The following is an 18,452-nucleotide window of genomic DNA, read 5'->3' as shown; positions in this document are numbered from 1 at the left end:
ACAAATTGTTCAGAACAAGGACAAATGCAATAGAGGAGTCAGGCGCCGGCTTTGCTTCTGATGTTTCAAGCTTCTGGTACACACAGCTCAGATACAGTCGCCGCGTGAATTTTTGGGGCTGGTTTTTCACAGACACAACATTGTCCAAGAATCACCCCATAACTACCTAATGCTCCCAAGCATAAACATTTACAGTGGGGATTTTTTTCAATGTTATCTGATACATAAGGAATTAGCGGGTGCCACGTTCTTCTGTTGGCAACGGACAGGAGGCAGCTATTGGCCACACGACAGGAGTAACTGTGGCGGTGCAGATATTCACTTCAACGGAGCAGATTTTAGACAGAAATCCTAGAACTAGCTGCAAACTGGGTTAAAATGACCCCTTCAGAGCACTTTCCTGTAGTTACACCATAGAAATAAGGATTACAGAGGTGAGCAGCAGAGCCCAAACACATCATCACACAGATTGAACATGCAGCTATACCTCCAGTCAACCAGGATGCGGAACCTGATGCTGAAAACAGCCATCCCGGGGTCCTCAGCAGCCCAGAGACATGCAGAAATCCCAAACTGGTCTGTCTTGGGATCAGTACTCTTTAACATCTTTATCAATGACATTGATGATGGAATTGAGTGCAACTTCAGCAAATTTGCTGAGGACACCCAGCTGAGTGGTGTGGTTGACACAATAGAAGGAAAGGAAGCCATCCAGAGGGATCTTGACAGGCTGGAAAGGTGGGGCCAGATGAACCTAATGAGGTTCAACACTGCAAAGTGCGAGGTGCTGGACTTGGGCTGGAGGAATCCCAGACATACACACAGACTGGGAGAGAAGCTCCTTGAGATTAGCTCTACTGAGAAGGACCTGGGGTTCTGGTGGATGAGAAACTTCCCAAGAGCTGGCAGTGATTCTATGATTCCAAATCCCATCCCTCCTGTGAAAGCTACAGATTTCTCCAGTCTTTGCTGAGGTTTTAATTGAACTCATTGCTGCAGGTTTATCCAAGTTAATACCTTTTCTCCACAGGACAGGCTGCACCGCCAACTTCACAGGAGATGTAAGACTGAAACCACTGATGTTATTTCTCTTAATCTTTTTTCCCCCAATACGCAAAACTGAACTGATACCCCCCCCCAGCAATTTCAGGATGAAAGGGAAAGGCTACCTGATTCTCACATCCAAATATGACTTGTATCCGGATGGAATAATCCGATTTCTCCAAAGGATGTAACAGGGATACCAAATAACTCAACCCTGCATTTATTTTTCAAGTCTTTGAGTTAATAGCTACAAAAGTGTGAAGGGAGCGTATAAACGGGAGGGGATTCAACTTTTTAATAGGGTAGACAATGGCAGGACAAGGGGGAATGGACTAATACTAAAGGAGGGAAGGTTTAGATTAGATATTAGGGGGAAGTTTTTTACAGAGAGAGTGGTGAGGTGCTGGAACAGGCTGCCCAGAGAGGTGGTGGATGCCCCATCCCTGGAGGTGTTCAAAGCCAGGTTGGATGGGGCCCTGGGCAACCTTGTGTAGATCCAGGCCTGGAGGTTGGTGTCCCTGCCTGTGGCAGGGGGGTTGGAGCTCTATGATCCTTGGGGTCCCTTCCAACCCAGACCAGTCTATGATTCTATGAAAAGCAACAGGAAAACAAAAGATTTTTTTTTTTTTAGGTGGCAGTCATCTCTCTCAGTTAATCAAGTTCAGTAGCCATCATAATAAAGCTTCAAGCCCCAGTGTGGGAGAAGACAAAGTTTAAGACTCCCTTCTATCAGCAGAAAGCAACAGGAAAATAAGACCACACAGCACAGAGACCCCTTTGGGGATTTCTTGAGGTCACCAGCAAGAATTCAGGTTGTCTCAGAAATAAATCTGTATACAAGATTGTCTTACTGTGTTTTTCAGAAAGGATGTTATTTTAAGTAAATATTCCCATGCTGCAGCCACAACTGTCATGAAAACACCAGGCGTTAGACCCTGAAAACATAAGAGATGGCACCATGGAGAACATGTCACTAATTAGACACGAAGCTGGCTTCCTTTACAATCTTGTTAGATAAAAAGCCTTGACTGATCTCTTTTCCATTACTCTAAGTTCAGGCAATGAAATTTAAATCACAGAGAAGTGCTAACGATTATTTTTCAAGTCAGCTTTTCACTGCTGAAAGCATTCTTCACAGCACAGCAAACCCACGATCTCGGGGTGGGGTTTAGCAACATGGTTGCTTTTCAAATCCTGGCAATCCCTTTCACTTGGTCTTTGATGGCCAGTAGGTCCAGAGAGGTGATTGTGTCCCTGTACTCAGCACTGGTGAGGCTGCACCTCTAGTACTGTGTCCAGTTCTGGGCCACTCACCACAAGGATATTGAGGTCCTGGAGTGAGTCCAGAGAAGGGCAACCAGGCTGGTGAAGGGGCTGGAGGGCAAATCATATGAGGACCGGCTGAGGGAGCTGGGGATGTTTAGCCTGGAGAAGAGGAGGCTGAGGGGAGACCTTATCACTGTCTACAACTACCTGACAGGAGGGTGTAGAGAGGTGGGTGATGGTCTCTTCAGCCAGGTGACAGGAGATAGGACAAGGGGAAATGTCATGAAGCTGCACCAGGGCAGGGTCAGATTAGAAGTTAGGAAAAAAATTTACTGAAAGAGTTGTCAGGGCCTGGAACAGGCTGCCCAGGGTGGGGGTTGAGAGACTGACCCTGGATGTGTTTAACAGACGGGTAGATGAGGTATTTAGGGATATGGTTTAGCTTAGGATGGGAATGGTTGGACTTGATCTTAATAGTCTTTTCCAACCTTGCGATTCTGTGAACAGTGGAACAGGTTCCTACAGAGGGGTCAACAACCCCAGCCTTAGTGTTTAAGAGACATTTAGACAGAGTCCTTACCAACATCCTTTAACTTGTGGTCAGGCTGCTGGACTGAGTGATCCTTCTAGGTCCCTTCCAACTGAAAATACAGAATCCCAGACTGGTTTGGATGGGAAGGGACCTCAAAGCCCATCTAGTTCCAACCCCCTGACATGGGCAGGGACACCCTCCACCAGCCCAGGGTGCCCAAAGCCCCATTCAACTTGGCCTTGAACCCTGCCAGGGATCCAGGGGCAGCCCCAGCTTCTCTGGGCAACCTATGCCAGGGCCTCATCACCCTCAAAATTCTGTTCTAACCATGTGATTACTCTGGGGAAGGATCCCACACTTCCCCAGTCAGGTGAGGGAACGATTCCTCCTGCTGAAGCAATAAAAGCGCCTTTTTTTCCCCCCATGTGAGGGGCTCAGTCCAAAACACTCTGGCAAGCCCATATTCTGATTGCTACTGTGGGATGTAAGAGTCTCATGCACAATCAGATTTATTTTTTTCCACTGTTCCCAACTGACCAGCATCAAGGCTCAGCATCGGTCTAGGGGATGGTAGCTCCACCATAATTCCCTTTTGCAAGTAACAGGCTGGACTTACATCAATAAATACTCCCACTTTAAATACACACATGCTGCCCTTTGAGTAGCTACCTATTGCTGAACAAAAAGAAAGCAGAGTTTACTTTTCAGTACCTTCATTACAGACGAGCATCAGCAGGTCACACTGCTGGGGCCAAGCATTAAGTCCCTCACCCCATGGAGAGCATCTTTAGCAGAACAGAGTTACCCAAGCACTGCTTGACTTCAGTACACTTTGGCATCTCTCTAACACCTTTCCCTCACACTCCTTTTAAGCTCACCCTGCAGGATAGAGTCTTTTGAGAAACCATGTGCAAGCTCATCTTTTTTTCATGCCAGCACTGCCTTTCCTCCCCCCTTCCTCTTCTCTCTTCCCTTTGCTCTTCTCAAGGTCTAAAAGAAAACACTATTCAGATACTCAAAAGTTACAGTTAACTTAGTTCAGCAGTCCCTAAAAGAAAGCATTTCTGCTAAAAAGGAAAGAAAATAAACAGGGCATCCTGTGATCCTCAAAAAAAACCCCCAACCAGCAGCAGATTTCCACAAGGCTCTATCGATACCAAGCAAAGCCAGATGTTACTGGAGGTTCTCTACTCTGTTCGTACAAGTATCCTTTGATTACCTCAGGAAACTAACAGCTAGGTTAAACAGGAGCTTTAAATTTTGCCTTAAGTATATTAGGGCAGAGTGCAGCTCTGCAGACAGGAGCGCAGCATAGTCTAAGAAGTGACTCCAGGAGAGGCACAGTGACAAATAGCAAGTCAGCCTCGAGCTGTTCGCAGCCTGAACATCCATCTCCAGCTCAGTGCCACAAAGCTTTCTAACTGTTTTTAATTGAATGACATTACACCACAAGACTCAGTACCACCTTAGGCAGGGCCAACAGCACAGATCAGTTGTGAAGCTACTGCACCAGCAACAGGCTTTAATGTGGTCTCGGTTCTGTTTAAATACTGGCAGTGATTTTAGTGTTCTGCTCTAATCATTTCAACATTAAAAGCACCTGAGGAATATTTGAGTCAATCCCCTCCCAGTTTAAATTGATGGTTTAAGCACAGGCTGACCAGTATGATATCACAGAATCATAGGGGTTGGAAGGGACCTCCAGAGATCATCGAGTCCAACCCCCTGCCAAAGCAGGGTCCCTAGGACAGGTTGCACAGATAGGTCTCCAGATGGGTCTTGCATATCCCCCTGGGCAGCCTGTCCCAGGGCTCTGTCACCCTCACTGGAAAAAAGTTCTTCCACAAATTGGTGTAGAACTTCCTGTGCTCCAACTTGAGGCCATTGCCCCTTGTCCTGTCCCCACAGACCACTGAGAAGAGGCTGGCCATTTCCCCGTGTCCCACACTTCAGATATTTATAAACATGGGTCAAATCCCCTCTCAGTCTTCTTTTCTCCAGGCTGAACAGTTCCAGCTCACTCAGCCTTTCCTCATAGGGGAGATGCTCCAGGCCCTTAATCATCTTCGTAGCCCTCCTCTGGACTCTCTCCAGGAGATCCCTGTCTTTTTTATACCAGGGAGCCCAGAACTGGACACAATATTCCAGGTGGGGCCTGACCAGGGCAGAGTAGAGAAGAAGGAATTCTATGAATCATAGTATCAACTGGGTCGGAAGAGACCCTTTAGATCGAGTCCAACCACAGCCTAACCCTGCCTAGTCCATGTCTAGATCATGTCCTCAAGCACAAAATCTGCACACCTTTTAAATCCTTCCTGGAATGGTGACTCCACCACTTCCCTGGGCAGCCTGTTCCAATACTTGAACTACCTTTTCAGTAAAGAAATTCTTCCTGATATCTAACAGGACAAACATGACAGATTGGCTCTATCCCACTACAAGAGAGCCATTAAAAATAAAATGAGGATTTAGTTAGTTATGGGCAAAATCACTGGGGGTGGAGGGATGGGGAGCTAAATGACTTGCTGCAAAATTAAATTACAGAAACTAGAGAGTCAATCAAAACAGGGCCTTCAGTCATCTCCTCTGTCTTCCAGCCAAAGCAGGGCTGTTGCTGAGCATCTGAAAGAGTTGTCAGGGCCTGGAACAGGCTGCACAGGGAGGTGGTTGAGTCACCATCCCTTGATGTGTTTAAAAAAGGGTAAATGAGGTACTTAGGGATATGGTTTAGCATAGGACAGGAATGGTTGGACTTGATGATCTTAAAGGTCTTTTTCCAACCTTGTGCTTCTGTGATCTCTCCCCCAAGTTCTCTCCAACCAGGCAGATGCTTTTGGTGTCGAAAACTCATCCGTAACATCCATCCTACTCCAAAGCCTTGCAAGCATCCATCCAAGCATCTTTGTTCAACGTCCCCACTGTGAGGTACACCCACCTTGTGCTACTTTTCTGCACTCCTGCCATGCCAGACACACTCTTGAAACTAAACTCTCTTGAGCTTTCATCTCGCCTGGGTGGGTATCTGGTGACACGCACAAACTAGCACCCAGCATATTCCCTGCTCCTCCTCCTGTACTTGCCAAGAGCAAGGCTAACACTCAAACTGCTGGCCTTGCCCTAAAAAAAAGGCAGTATGTCTTAAAATTAGGAAGGGAAATTATCCAATTCCCAGCTACTACCATTTCTTGTTTGGCTATATTTTATGGAAAAATAAGGAAGTGCCAACAACCCCATACCCCACCCACAGATACACCTACCTGGGACATGCCACAAAACTTCAAGCAAGCAATTGTCAATTGATGGGTTCTCACAGCAAAGACCAACACAGGGCAGCTCCAGAGCTAAAACCAAGGGCTCTAGAGAGCATTAGAGAGCCACAGCACTCCAACACAGGCTGTAAGCAACACCTACCACCTTCATCTGGGCCTGGGGAGACAGCATAAGTCTGCTAACAGAGGAAAGCTTTTTCACAGGAAGGCGACAAACGGAAGATCAACTTGCTCACAGACACCTTTCTCCTGCTGCCCAATTCTCACCTTCCCTCCCCACACCCATTTGGGAAGTGACTGCTCATTTCCTCCCCAAAGAGCTTTCTTCATCCACCCCTGAGAACTTCATCTCTCTTGAGAACTCCGCTTGCCTCTCCGGACCCCAGCTCCAGGCTACAGAAATCACTGTCCCCTCATAGCTCAGCTCTGGAACAGAGAAGAAAGTAAGGCCAACCCAGCTCCCTCTCACTGCTCAATCAGCCTCTGGGTCCCCCCATACATGAGGCTGGGAGACACCCCAACACCCCAGGGCAGCTTGAACCTCTTTCTGTGACAACTCTGGGATGAGTAATTTAATAACAGCACAGGGTACACAGGCTGTGTTGATAAAGCCAACTGGCAAAGATGTGACTTCTGGCTTTACTAAGCCAGCACTAAACCAAATTTGATTAAAACCAGGATTAAAATCCATGAAAACTGTGCAGAGCACAACCCCGAGACCATCTAGCCCTGAATGCCCTTTCAGAAACTGGCCACTAGTAAGAAATTGAGGGGGTGAGGGGGAAGTAAAAGACCAGAGGAAACATTTAGTGCTGCCTTCCTGGGATACTCTCTCTGCTTCCAGCAACTGGCATCTCGGGACTCCTTAAACCACAGCAAACGCACACATTGCAGGATCAGGACTCCAATTACTCAAGAGGAAGGGCTCCTTAGCTCATCTGTGCTTTTTCACAGCAATCACTCATCTATTGAGCGAGCTGCAGCTTTGGGTCCATTTTCACATATCTGTATTTGTGGTCTTGCAAGGCAAAATTTCACCTCCCCAGCAGCAGGGCTCTCAGCTACATTTTTAATCTGCTTCTCACTGTAGCATTAACACGGCTTGAAAACGCTACTGTGTAAGGACAACACTGTCACAAGTCTTTCGAAACTCTGGAAATTTGGAAGAATAACAAACCTAGCACAAATACCCATATGCATTTGTGAGGACAGATACAGAAAGATGAGAGTGGAGAAGAGCCTGAAAACGAGGAAGCTGAGGGGAGACCTTATCACTGCCTACAATTACCTGACAGGAGGGTGTAGAGAGGTGGGAGATGGTCTCTTCAACCAGGTGACAGCAGATGGGACAAGGGGAAATGGCACGAAGCTGCACCAGGGCAGGGTCAGATTGGATGTCAGGAAAAAATACTTCAGTGAAAGAGTTGTCAGGGCCTGGAACAGGCTGCCCAGGGAGGGGGTTGAGTGACTGACCCTGGATGTGTTTAAAAGATGGGTAGATGAGGTACTTGGGGATATGGTTTAGCACAGGACAGGAGTGGTTGGACTTGATGATCTTAAAAGTCTTTTCCAACATTGTGATTCTGCGAATAAAATCAGGGACATGACAAAAACTGCATCGCTAAATCCCTGGCCATGGATGGATTCCCCACTTGTTTTCTCCAGCTTCTGTATCACTATTTCCCCAGAACAATTCCCAGGCTCCACTTTCAAATTATCACTTCACTTCCAGTGCTTTCAACTCCGCTGCTAATGAAAAATCACTCCTATAAAACTTCTCCTCTTGCAGCCAAGACGGGAAGCTCTCTATTAGATTACCCATTCCCTCCCCTTTAAAATAAAGATGAAAATGCCATGCCAGGAAATAAAAATGTTTAAAAAACCCCCAACAGAACAAAGGCAAGTCCTGCACACACTTTTGTCCTTCCCCTGTGAGTCAGTAACAAAGGGAAAGGAAGGAAAAACCACAGATAAAATAAATGCAAGGAGGAGGTGTGGATGCAGCGTGTTTATCCCACTGGAAGAGGGGAGGCTGTAACGCGCCACACATCGCCCACGGACACCCCGAACCACCGCCTCGGTGTTTACAAACACTTTGATCAAACCAAACAGGGACTTGCATTGTCCCCACTGCACTCATGTCACCCCGTCCCGTCCCCCCCCCAGCGCTGGGATTTCAGGGAGAGGCTGCCAGAGGACACGCGGTGCCAGTTACACAAGAGAAGCGCAGAAGCAAATACGCAGGGGAAAAAAAATAAATTAAAAATATCAGCTCAGCCACACGCTCTCTTCCTGCTCTCAGAACAGCCTCCAAGTCTGGCTTTGGAGCGGATTAACTTTAAAGGGCACTGAGAGATGCTGCCAGATTTGAGGCAAGTGAGACCCCCTCTGCGTGCACGCTTTTCACTGCCACCAGCACGAAATTAGAGGTCCACGAGCAATTACAATGGTACCGTAGCTGTAGAAGGGGATGAAACCTTCTGATGTTGTGCACTAAGGAAAAAGGGTCTTGCACTAACATCCTTCAAGCAAGGATCTGAACCCCACCTCACCAACAGAAAGGAAAAGGGAGAGAAAGAAGAAAGCCACGCTGAAACAAAGCTCTACTGGACCACAAAGTTCTTACAAAGTTCTATACTCACACTTCTTGTATTTACAGGAAAAGGGGGGGAAAAAACCCCAACAACCCCAGAGCGATGATTTGGGAGTTGAAATAAGCCATCAGGCTGTCCAACCAGCAGTTCTTCAGACGCAACTTGGAACAGAAAGCAGGACCGACTGCCCACAGCCAGAGCAGCCAGCCCGGCTCAAATCCCCCCCATTCCCCCAAACCAGGGTGTCAAAACACAGAAGTTGCACAACGTAGCACACCAGCACCCCCAAAACCATCTTCAAACAGACTTTGCTTATTCAACCTCGTAAAAGATTGTGTGTATATATACATAGATATATAGATATATCATTACTCGTCCCGTTCGTCTCCCCACCCCCCACCCCCCCCCGCAACCCCGGGTCTCACAGGCGCTCAGCAACACTTAACAATTAAAAACCCATCTGATTTTTCACTAGGACACAGTGCAGGAGGCAAACGGGACAGGGCCTCCCCCTCGGTGCCCGCCATTCCGGACCGCGTTATTTCGGGGCATCCGGAGCATCCCGAAGTTACGGGAGTTTCCCGGAGGCTGCGAGACGCGGAGGTCGCGCCAAGGCGGGGACGCACCTACCCGCCGGGCCCGAAGGATGGGCAGGGGTACGCATCTCCGGGGTTATTTCCTTCATTCGAGGGGGGGGATGAGGGGGGAAGGTGTTCGGCAGTGCCGGGGAAAGGCGGGGCGACCCCGCTCGGCAGCGCTTCTCCCGCTGGGGAAGACACGGTGCGGGAAAACGCATCGGGGGATGAGGGGGGGTTAGGAGGGGGTAAGAGGGGGAGGGAAAACACACACACAAATAAGAGGGGCGCAGAACTCACCTGGTTTGGGATTTGTCCTCCCCCTCCACGACCATAAAACGAGGCGGGAGCCAGGAGCCGGTCACCGGCGATGGAAGGAGGCTGGCAGCGCCGGGCCGCCCCGCGATGGGCAGAGCGGGGCTGGGCGCGGTGCAGCCCCCACACTGCCGGGGGTTAGTGCTGAGTCGGCGCGGTGCAGCCCCCCCGGGGACGGCTGCGAGGCAGCCCGCTCCCCCGGGGATGGGTCCCGGCCACCCACCCGGTGCAGAGCAGCTCCCTGGGATAGGCGCAAAGCAGCGCCGCGCGGGGACGGGTGCTGAGCCCACCTTCCCGTGAGGCGCAGCCCTCCCCCCGGGACGGGTGCCGAGCCACCCCCGGGGCAGGGCAGCACAGGCCCCCTCCCCGGGACGGGGACAGCGGAGCTCCGCGCACGGAAGCCCCCTTCGGGGACGGGCGCGGAGCCGCCCCCGCTGCAGGGCAGACCCCGTAGGCTGGCGCAGGAGCGGGGCCGCCCCGAGCCGGTGCTAAGGGGCCAGAGCAGGAGCGGGGGGCCCCCCCCCCCGCCGTGGCCGGCGCTGGCAGCGGCAACGGGAGGCGGCACCGGCAGAGCACAATGAACGGCGGCGCGCCCCCGCGGCCGCCCGCTGGGCAATGACATCACCCCTCTCGCCCGCCGGGGCGGAGTGAGCGGCCGCACCGCCGCCTTCCCATTGGCTGGCGCCCGCCAGCAGCGCGGACGTCTGGGGCTTGTAGTTCCCTGCGAGCGGTTCCGGGCGGTGGGGTGCGGGGCGTGGACTCAGTTTCCCGTCAGGCTCCGCGCCGTGCGGCCGCTGTGGGAAGCGGAGGGGTGGGGGAGGAGGTAGTGTCAGCCGCCGCCATGTTGATGGCGTGAGACGCTTTTAGTTCGGGAGGAGCGGCCGGGGTACCGGGTTGAGATGTCGGAGGAGGAGAAGGAGGAGGCTGGGACGCGGGTGTTCGTTTAGGGAGCGGAGAGAGTTCGTGCGAGGGGCTGAGGGAAGGGGGAGGCTGAGGTAGGGGGAAGCCGAGCGGCGCGGTGGGTTGTGGAGGGCCCCGAGGGACGTGGCGCAGTGGCCGGTTGCCCTTCGGTGTCTGCCGGCCCTGGGTAGGGCAGCGCCTCGTCACGGGGGTGGGTGGGGGGCGGAGGAGCCCGGTCCCGGGGCTCGCCCCCTTGGCGCGACGGCGGGGGCCCGGAGGCGGGCGGGGGCCGCTGCGATGGGTCTCTGGAAGGAGCTGGGGGCGGCTGAAGGGCCGCCGGCCAGCGGTGAGGGCAGGCGGCCGCGGTGCGTGGCGAGGCCGGGGCGGCGCTAGGCGGGAGGCTGCCGTATACCGTGCGGGGAACCGGGGCGGCCCCGGTGGCCTTTGGGGTGTTGCTCTCCGGGGTGAGGGACCCTGTGCGAGGAGTCGGGGAGAGGGGCGGGGGGGAAGTGTGTGCTGCAGCCGCCGAGGTGCTCGGGCCTCGCCCGGGATCGCGGTTCGTAGCGCAGGGCCTGGCCTCGGCGGGGGAGGCCTTGGGCAGGGAGCGGCTGGGACGTGCCCTTGTCACACGGCGGGTGACAGACAGCCTGTGCTTGCTGCGCTGGGGCGCGCCGAAGGGCTGTGGCTCTGCCGATAACCGCTTGGCTGTCATAGGTGCGTTGCTTGGTGTTTCCAGCAGGAGGAGCTTTGCTCCCTCCTGAAGGCAGCTGTCCTCAGTGTGTCCATAGAGACGTAAATCAGCCCTCAGAAAGCCGAGAGAATGGATGAGATGTGAGGCCTCTCCCATCCTTTGTGGCCAGGAATGCCAATGGCATCTTGGCTTGTGTCAGAAACAGTGTGGCCGGCAGGTCCAGGGAGGTGATTGTGCCCCTGTGCTCGGTATTGGTGAGGCCGCACCTCGACTGCTGTGCCCAGTTCTGGGCTCCTCACTACAAGAAAGACATCGAGGTCCTGGAGCATGTCCAGAGGGAGCTGGGGTTGTTAAGCCTGGAGAAGAGGACGCTGAGGGGAGACCCTATCACTACCTACGATTACCTGAAAGGAGGTTGTAGAGAGGTGTTTGTTGCTCTCTTTGCCCAAGTAGGGGGTGATAGGATGAGGGGGAATGGGCTGAAGCTGGTCCAGGGCAGGTTCAGGTTAGATATTAGGAAAAAGTTTTTCACTGAAAGGGTTGTCTGGCACTGGAACAGGCTGCCCAGGGAGAGGGTCGAGTCACTGACCCTGGATGTATTTAAGTGACAGGTAGATGAGTTGCTCAGAGATAAGGTTTAATAGATGATGGGTATGGTTGGACTTGATGATCTCAAAGGTCTTTTCCAGCATAGTGATTCTATGGTATGGGAGCAGTCAAGCTCCCTTGTTTCCCTGTTTTCTTACCTGTGTTTGCTGCCTGGTGTTTGCATGGCTTAGCCAGCTGACTAGCTGCTGTCTGGGTTTCAGCCTACCATCCAGCTGGCGTGTAGGAGGTAGACTAGATTTTGAGCAGCGGGTTGTAGACTTCTCTGAATGTGATCCTTGCTTGTTCTTGTCTCTGTCAGGGAATGGGGAATGATCTGCTCGACAAATGAGTGATTAATTATATCTCTGATGGGCTTAAGGGGACTGGAGTTCTCTGAAATAATGTGTACAAGCTCTTTGCTCAGAATTGGAAGGGAGGGCACTGAAAGTATTGTATGGCTTGTGAAATAACACTCTTTTTAGTTACAGCTGATTCCTGTGAAATAAAGTATTTTATTGCTTCAAGAAGATACTCTATCGACAAGAGCTGTGAGGAGTTTCACAGGCTCACTGGAAGCCTTGGCTAAAGTCCAGTAGTGGTATAGCTCAGGAAAAATTGGGTTACATGTTCTTATTTCATGCTTTGGCTCCTCCTGGAGGTAAGTATGATGCATTTGCTCAGGATACTACTTCACAGTAACTACACAAAGTAGTCTGTCTGCCCCAGGATACACTTGAGTGGTGGAGGAAGGATGTCATGAGGTATTTTATGATGCAGTTACTTCCTCTGAACCTCTCAGCCTTTCAAGATCTGTTGATGTTATAGCACTGTGTGCCATTCTTCTCTGTCTTTCAATCTAGTTCTCTCCAGTTAAAGAATCTGAACCAGTTGCTTGCCTTCCTGTAAAATGCCCGGTGTCCTGGGACAAGAGGTGCCTCTTCCCACCCCCACCTCATCCGGATTTGCCCTACTGGTCACAGGAGAAAGCGTGTGGAAGGCGTGTAGTGCTGCTGTCGCTTGCAGTAGCAGTTCAGAATGCCTGAAGAATGCTGCATTACAAGTGCAGCCCTCTTTTCTTTTCTACTTCTGATTCTTCTCTACGCTGATACCTTTAGAGTAGGTGGGTGGAAAACGAAAGGGCAGTGACGTGATGAGTTCTGTCACAGAAGTTGCATGTGCAGCTGACGGGAGCAGTGATGGTAAGTACTGCAGCAGGGGGAGTGGGCCTTGCTTGCCTCTGCTAGAACTGGAAGAAACCCCTTCTGTGAGCTCATCATCCAGGGTAGTTCCTGACATAATGACAGCGTGCTTTCTTACTTACACTGGTGCAGAAGCAACTGGTGCTGCCTGGACTGATTGTGTGTCTTCCTCTCCTTCCTCCCATCAGCCCTGCTGCTCTGGGGAGGAGGCAAGGATGTATCTTGCTTTACAGGGAACTTGAGTTCATTGTTTATACCACGTGGCTTTATTGGGAGGTGTGGATGCCACTGATGTCTTGGCTAAGAGGTGCTGTAGCATATTGAGATGTAGAAAAACAGAATTCACTTCAGAAGCTACCCAAACAAATGTCTGATGTAAGAGACAGTGCTTTTCCATGTATATTATTCACCAGTTCAGGGGTGTCTGATGCTTGTTCTTAGGTAGGTATTACTGATCACAGCTTATCAGAGGTGTTAGTGATGAGACCTGTGCTGAGGGTCTCAGTCTTGGAGGCTCTGTTTACCTGAAACTGCTGAGGACTGAGTCTCCCCTGACCAACAGACCTTGATTGCAAGACACACAAGACACTTGTGGTGTGGTCACAGAGGGAAGCTTCCTCAGCACTTCTTGTGAGGAGGCGCAAGGTGACGGTGGAACTGCAAGCCCACGTCTGGCATTCCTGACATACGTGGGGGTATGCTGTGGTTTAGTGCTGGTAGTGACAACTCATTTCTGTGTCTGTGCCATCCCAAGCCTGTGAAGCTGATGTGTTTGTGTGTGCACAAAAGCTCTGGGTTGTCTTTGGTACTGAAGTGCTTTTGGTCACTGTGGACTCAGGTAAGCAATCGCCTAGTGTCCCAAAGGCCAGGAGAAGTGGCTCGAAGACCCCACAGGAGCGATGTGAAAGATAAGGATGGGGAGAGGGAATGTCTGATGGCTTTGCTTGAAGAAGAAATGACTTAATCTGAGTTTCAGTCTGTATGTTGAAATGTGGCTGCATACCTCAACATTCATTCTTGCTCTTACAACCTCAGGGGTTTGATGCCGTCAGTTGAACCTGTGCTCGACACTATACAGACACCAGCTCTACAGTCTGCATGAGAAACAGGAATTTGAGATGAAGCATACAAATGTTGTGTGATAATGTAATTTTTAAGGTGTCTGATGTTCTGTTGTCATGGTGCCAACATCCATGTCTGTGCAGCACGGAGAGCTGGCAGCACGTGGGGCTGTCTGGGTTCCTGAAATCATCACTAGGTAATTCCTGGTGTGGAAACTAGCCAGGTGAGAGTGTGTGCTCAGAGTGGAATGTGGTTTCTAGGGGCAGTTGGTACCGTCTATGTTAGTCTTGGCACGGAAGTTTTGTTCTAAAATCCAATTTTCTCAATTACCCCAGCTATAAACCCCAGTTGTTCACAGTCCTCAGAGGAAGGAGGAGCACTGAAGTGTCACTGCCCCACTGCCTGCTTCAAAGTCTGGGGGGCAGGGTGTGAATTCTTTCACCTTAAAGGTAGTACTCTGATCCTGGAGGCTGGGAGGCTGCTGTGAAGGTCTTCTGTTTGTCTCCTGTGGAGCTTCAAGGTGAAAGGTGAGATTAGGTAAGTACTTGTATATTGCTGTGGTGATTTGAGGTACCTTAATGTTCTTTTCTGTGATGGTATCTTTGCTCTTAAAGGGGGAGAGCTTGGGAAAAGGTAAGGTTTGGAGGCTTCTGTGCCTTTTTAAGTGTTCTCACTGAAACTGTGCATAAGGCAGCTGTTAAACCAATTTCTGGAAGAATCTACTATTCCTGCATGGCCAAAAAAGTGTGTAAAGATGCTCTGAAAAATTTCTGGTGACTAATAATAAAAGTGGTTTGTTTTTTTCTCTTTCAGCACAAGAGGAGTGCTCTAAGGGCAGTCAAGAACCTTTCCAGGTAGCACAGGCCTGTTCTTCAGCTGAAACGGCAGCAATTCAGTAGCAGTTACACAGAGGGGAGGGTCTGCAGGTCTCTGGGCTGTAAGAGGTTGTTTTACTAGAGAGAAAAACACTTTCCTTTCTGGCTCTTCGCTTCCTTGAATTTAAGTGAGCACTCATCCAACTCTGAACCAGGAGATTGCTTCTCTTGTAGATAGTGGGCATGGGGATGGGAATAGGGGACTTAAAAGTGGTGGTCACGGTGCTGTGACAAGAGACATGGGTAGTTTGTATACAAGAAACTCTAGGAAACCCCTTTGGGGAACACACAGCATGGGGGGGAACTCGGTGAACAGTGACATAGGACTACATTTTGCAGCTGGTTGCTACCTGTGTATGTGTGCATCTTTCATGGTGGGATGGCTGAAGATGGCTGTTGAAAACCATACACTTGTAGGGAGATGTTTCTCTTCAGAACATGTATGCAACTCTCCAGAACCACACAAACAGCCATGATCATCAAATGGGAGTAGATGTGGTTTAAAAGCAATCCCTGTGCTTGCTCTGCTGAAGGCTGGCAGCCCTGCCTGCCTGAGCCCTGCACTGAAGATAGTGGCTCTCCCACCCGTGGGGCGGTGGGAGCGGAGACCACGCTGGTGCGGAGGTACTTCTTGTGTGGGCTGACATCTTCAGCGCTGAGCTTACTACACCCTGCATCACATACAGTGGTAGGGACAGCATGCTGAGATGACAACTAGGTGTGGACTGACCCCAGTTGCTGCTAATCCTGGGTGGATCCATTACGTAGTGATAAAACCGATCCTGTGCAGCTGTTGCGCATGTCTCTGCCCAGCAGGTGGTAGGTGAACTGGCAAATCCTCACACGTGGCACTAGCTTTTATTCCTTTAAAAAAAAAAAAATAAGGTGGGAGGCAGCAAGGACTCTGTTTTTTTGACTAGTCACATAAATGGTGAAAGGAAAAACCCACTAAAGTACCTTCTTAGAAAGAATGCATCCTGGGAAAAGGATGGGTGCTGTGGCAGGCAATCTTCAGTTACAGCTACCTTCCAGCACTGCTTGTTGCCCTTGATTTTGTTTTGAGGTTTGTGGGAAGGAAGAGTTGGACAAAGGGAGAATGTGAAAGCTATAACCCTGGGTAAACATTTAACAATGGGAATTTTCTGTCAAATCTGTTCTGTGAAAACCCTGCCACTGAACTAGCACTGGAACCCTGGGTAAGTAACGCTGCACTGTGACCAGACACACGGCGCCTGGGAGAGCAGCACTTGATAACTTGTACTGTGCTGGAATTCCTGATCTGCTCCACCTCCTTGCTTTGGACTCTGCAGTTTACCAGGACTTTCAGCCTTTCTGTACAGTATTGCTGGTTGGGGCATTTCCACCACCTGATCAGTTCTTGTTTGTTGGGGTTTTCTGTTTCTCTGCAAATACCTCCTCATGGAAAACTGGGAACAACAGTAGCTCAGGTTCCTGGCCAAGTTTCCGCTCGCATGCTCCATTCACTTGCCTCCGGTCTGTAAAGTTACCTACGTGCAGTGTCAGAAGGATGTCACGTAGCAGACTGCTAGTAAGCAGCTAACCTTCAGGTCTTGGCCCCACTCCACATAGGTCAGGTTTGCATGAGGCTGGCCGCTTCCTCACAGCAAATTCAGCAGCTGTTCATACAGCCCTGGGCTTCCTGTTGCACGACTGGGGGGGGAAAGGGGCTCATGTGGCTCTTGTCGAGATCTGGGTTGAGTGCTTTTCCTGCTGAGTTGCTCAACCCAGAACCTCCCGATCCTTGCTGCACTGTGCACACAAGACCTGGGGCTTTGAAGGTGAGGAGGAGATGTTTGTCTTTACAGGTCTGATGTGCTGCAATACAGGAGAGGTTTTTCAAAACCAGTATGGCAGTGTAAACTGCTGAAAGAACTGTTGCTGTCAGGTTCTGGATTCATTGGTGTCAGTTGTTTCGCATCCAGGAGAGCCGTTCTGGGTGTGCATTCCCAGGAGGCACGTTACCACACCTCACTGAGCTCAGGGACATGCACAATGCAGGGGCTGTGCTGGCATTGCTGATGTAAGGAGTTGAGTGTTATCTTCTGCCCTTTGCCCTCCTGTGCCACAGTACACCGTTCCTTCTGCCAGCACGGCTGTCTGGAGCAGCATAGGGAGCTATCAGTGTCTTCATCAGGGTGTTAGGCACGCTCCCTGCAATGTGTGTGCTTTGCTGTGGCTCGGGGTGGAAGCGGATGAGGTTTGTAGTTTTGTGACTCTGTAAAACCCGGATCGGTGAGCTGGTTCAGAGCGTTCACAGCGTGGCACTAAAAATAGTTGGCCAGGTGCAAACAGCGCAAGGCAAGTTCTTGGGCTTGTTGCCTGAACCTCTGTCTCATTAAATCCGGTGTCTGAGGATGCAGTTTCTCTTGGGGGGGGGGGAGGGAGGGAGGAAGCAGCAGTGTCCCTTGTGCATACACGTGCTCTCGTTAACTCTCTCTCTGTTTTAGGTCTCATGACTCAGCCAAATGTTTAGCTGCACGTAACCGCCTGACCAGGCAGCAGCAGCTCGAGAACCCTGATGTCTGTAAGCAGCCCTGTGATTGCTAGATGTAATCCAGACAAAGCCCCATGGGAGAAGAGAGCTGGAGTAAGATGTAGAGCATTTTCCCCTAAGTGTTTTCACTGTTGCAGAGAGTACCGGTACATCCTTACAGTGGAACTACTTTATTGCAGTTACACTGCTATGTTAGCCTGGCACACGTAGCCAAATACCCCTTTAATGGCAGAGGAGATGTGCAAAACAAGAGAATTAGGTACTGAAATGTTTCAGTTTTGATAGATGAAAAGCCCAGCTCGGTTTCCCACATCACCTATTCCAAACCTGTCTGGACGCCAGCCTGTGCAGCCTGTCCTAGGGAACCTGCTTAGGTAGGGGAGTTGGACCCAGTGATCGATCTCTCAAGGTCCCTCCCAACCCCTACGATTCCTTGATCACCGATTCTGCAGTGCTGCTCATAGGAGTGAAGTCAGCTTTGTTGCCATGAGCTCTTAAAAGGCGGGTGTGATGTACTGCCCGTGTTGTGCTAATGGTGAAGGTCTTCCTGTGGCAAGGGCGACGTGGTGGCAGCTGTTCAATGTGTGCTGTGGCTTCGCTGTGCTGTGCTTCAGAGAAGGTCAGCTGTATTAATTGCGTCCCCTAAGAGTTAGGTTATTGCTGCTGGTAACCTTTCTGGAAAAACAAATGAGGAGAAGTAGAGGCAGATGCAATCCTCATTTGAATTGGTGGGAGGGTGCTGCGCAGCTGAGGGATGGTATGTCCCACCGGGGTGAAGGGCAGTCAGACTTTACTGGCTCATTTGGTGAGGTCCCTTCAGCCTCCTGCAAATTCCTGGCCACAAAAAGCTCCTCTCCGGGGTAGGTAGTAATAGGAGCTGTCCCAGTGCTACCTCCTGGGCACAGCTGGGTGAGGAAAGAGTTGATTCTTTCAGGTCAAATGAGAAGAAAAAGCACATTTGCTTACTAGGAATTATGAATAATTAAATTGGAAATAATTTTAAAATATTTTACAGTAAGAATGTATA

General features: G+C 50.6%; 1 protein-coding gene and 1 long non-coding RNA gene across 2 annotated transcripts in view; one reads left to right on the top strand and one right to left on the bottom strand.

The window, feature by feature from the left end:
- Positions 1-9,641, bottom strand: part of RAB30 (RAB30, member RAS oncogene family) — a 46,574-nt gene extending 36,933 nt beyond the window's left edge. The window contains exon 1 of the mRNA XM_084265445.1: positions 9,581-9,641. The gene's annotated coding sequence lies outside the window, so the exon portion shown is untranslated. The remainder of the gene's footprint in view (positions 1-9,580) is intronic.
- A 4,038-nt stretch (positions 9,642-13,679) lies between these two features.
- Positions 13,680-17,770, top strand: LOC311189095. The gene is made up of 3 exons (XR_014617148.1): positions 13,680-14,258; positions 14,371-14,972; positions 17,379-17,770. It is a non-coding gene; the product is annotated as an uncharacterized lncRNA (long non-coding RNA).
- The last annotated feature ends 682 nt before the right edge of the window (positions 17,771-18,452 follow it).

This window comes from Gallinula chloropus (genome assembly GCF_964237585.1).
Source record: "Gallinula chloropus genome assembly, chromosome: 1".
NCBI classification, from domain to species: Eukaryota; Metazoa; Chordata; class Aves; order Gruiformes; family Rallidae; genus Gallinula; species Gallinula chloropus.
This window is presented reverse-complemented; position numbering and strand designations above follow the sequence as displayed.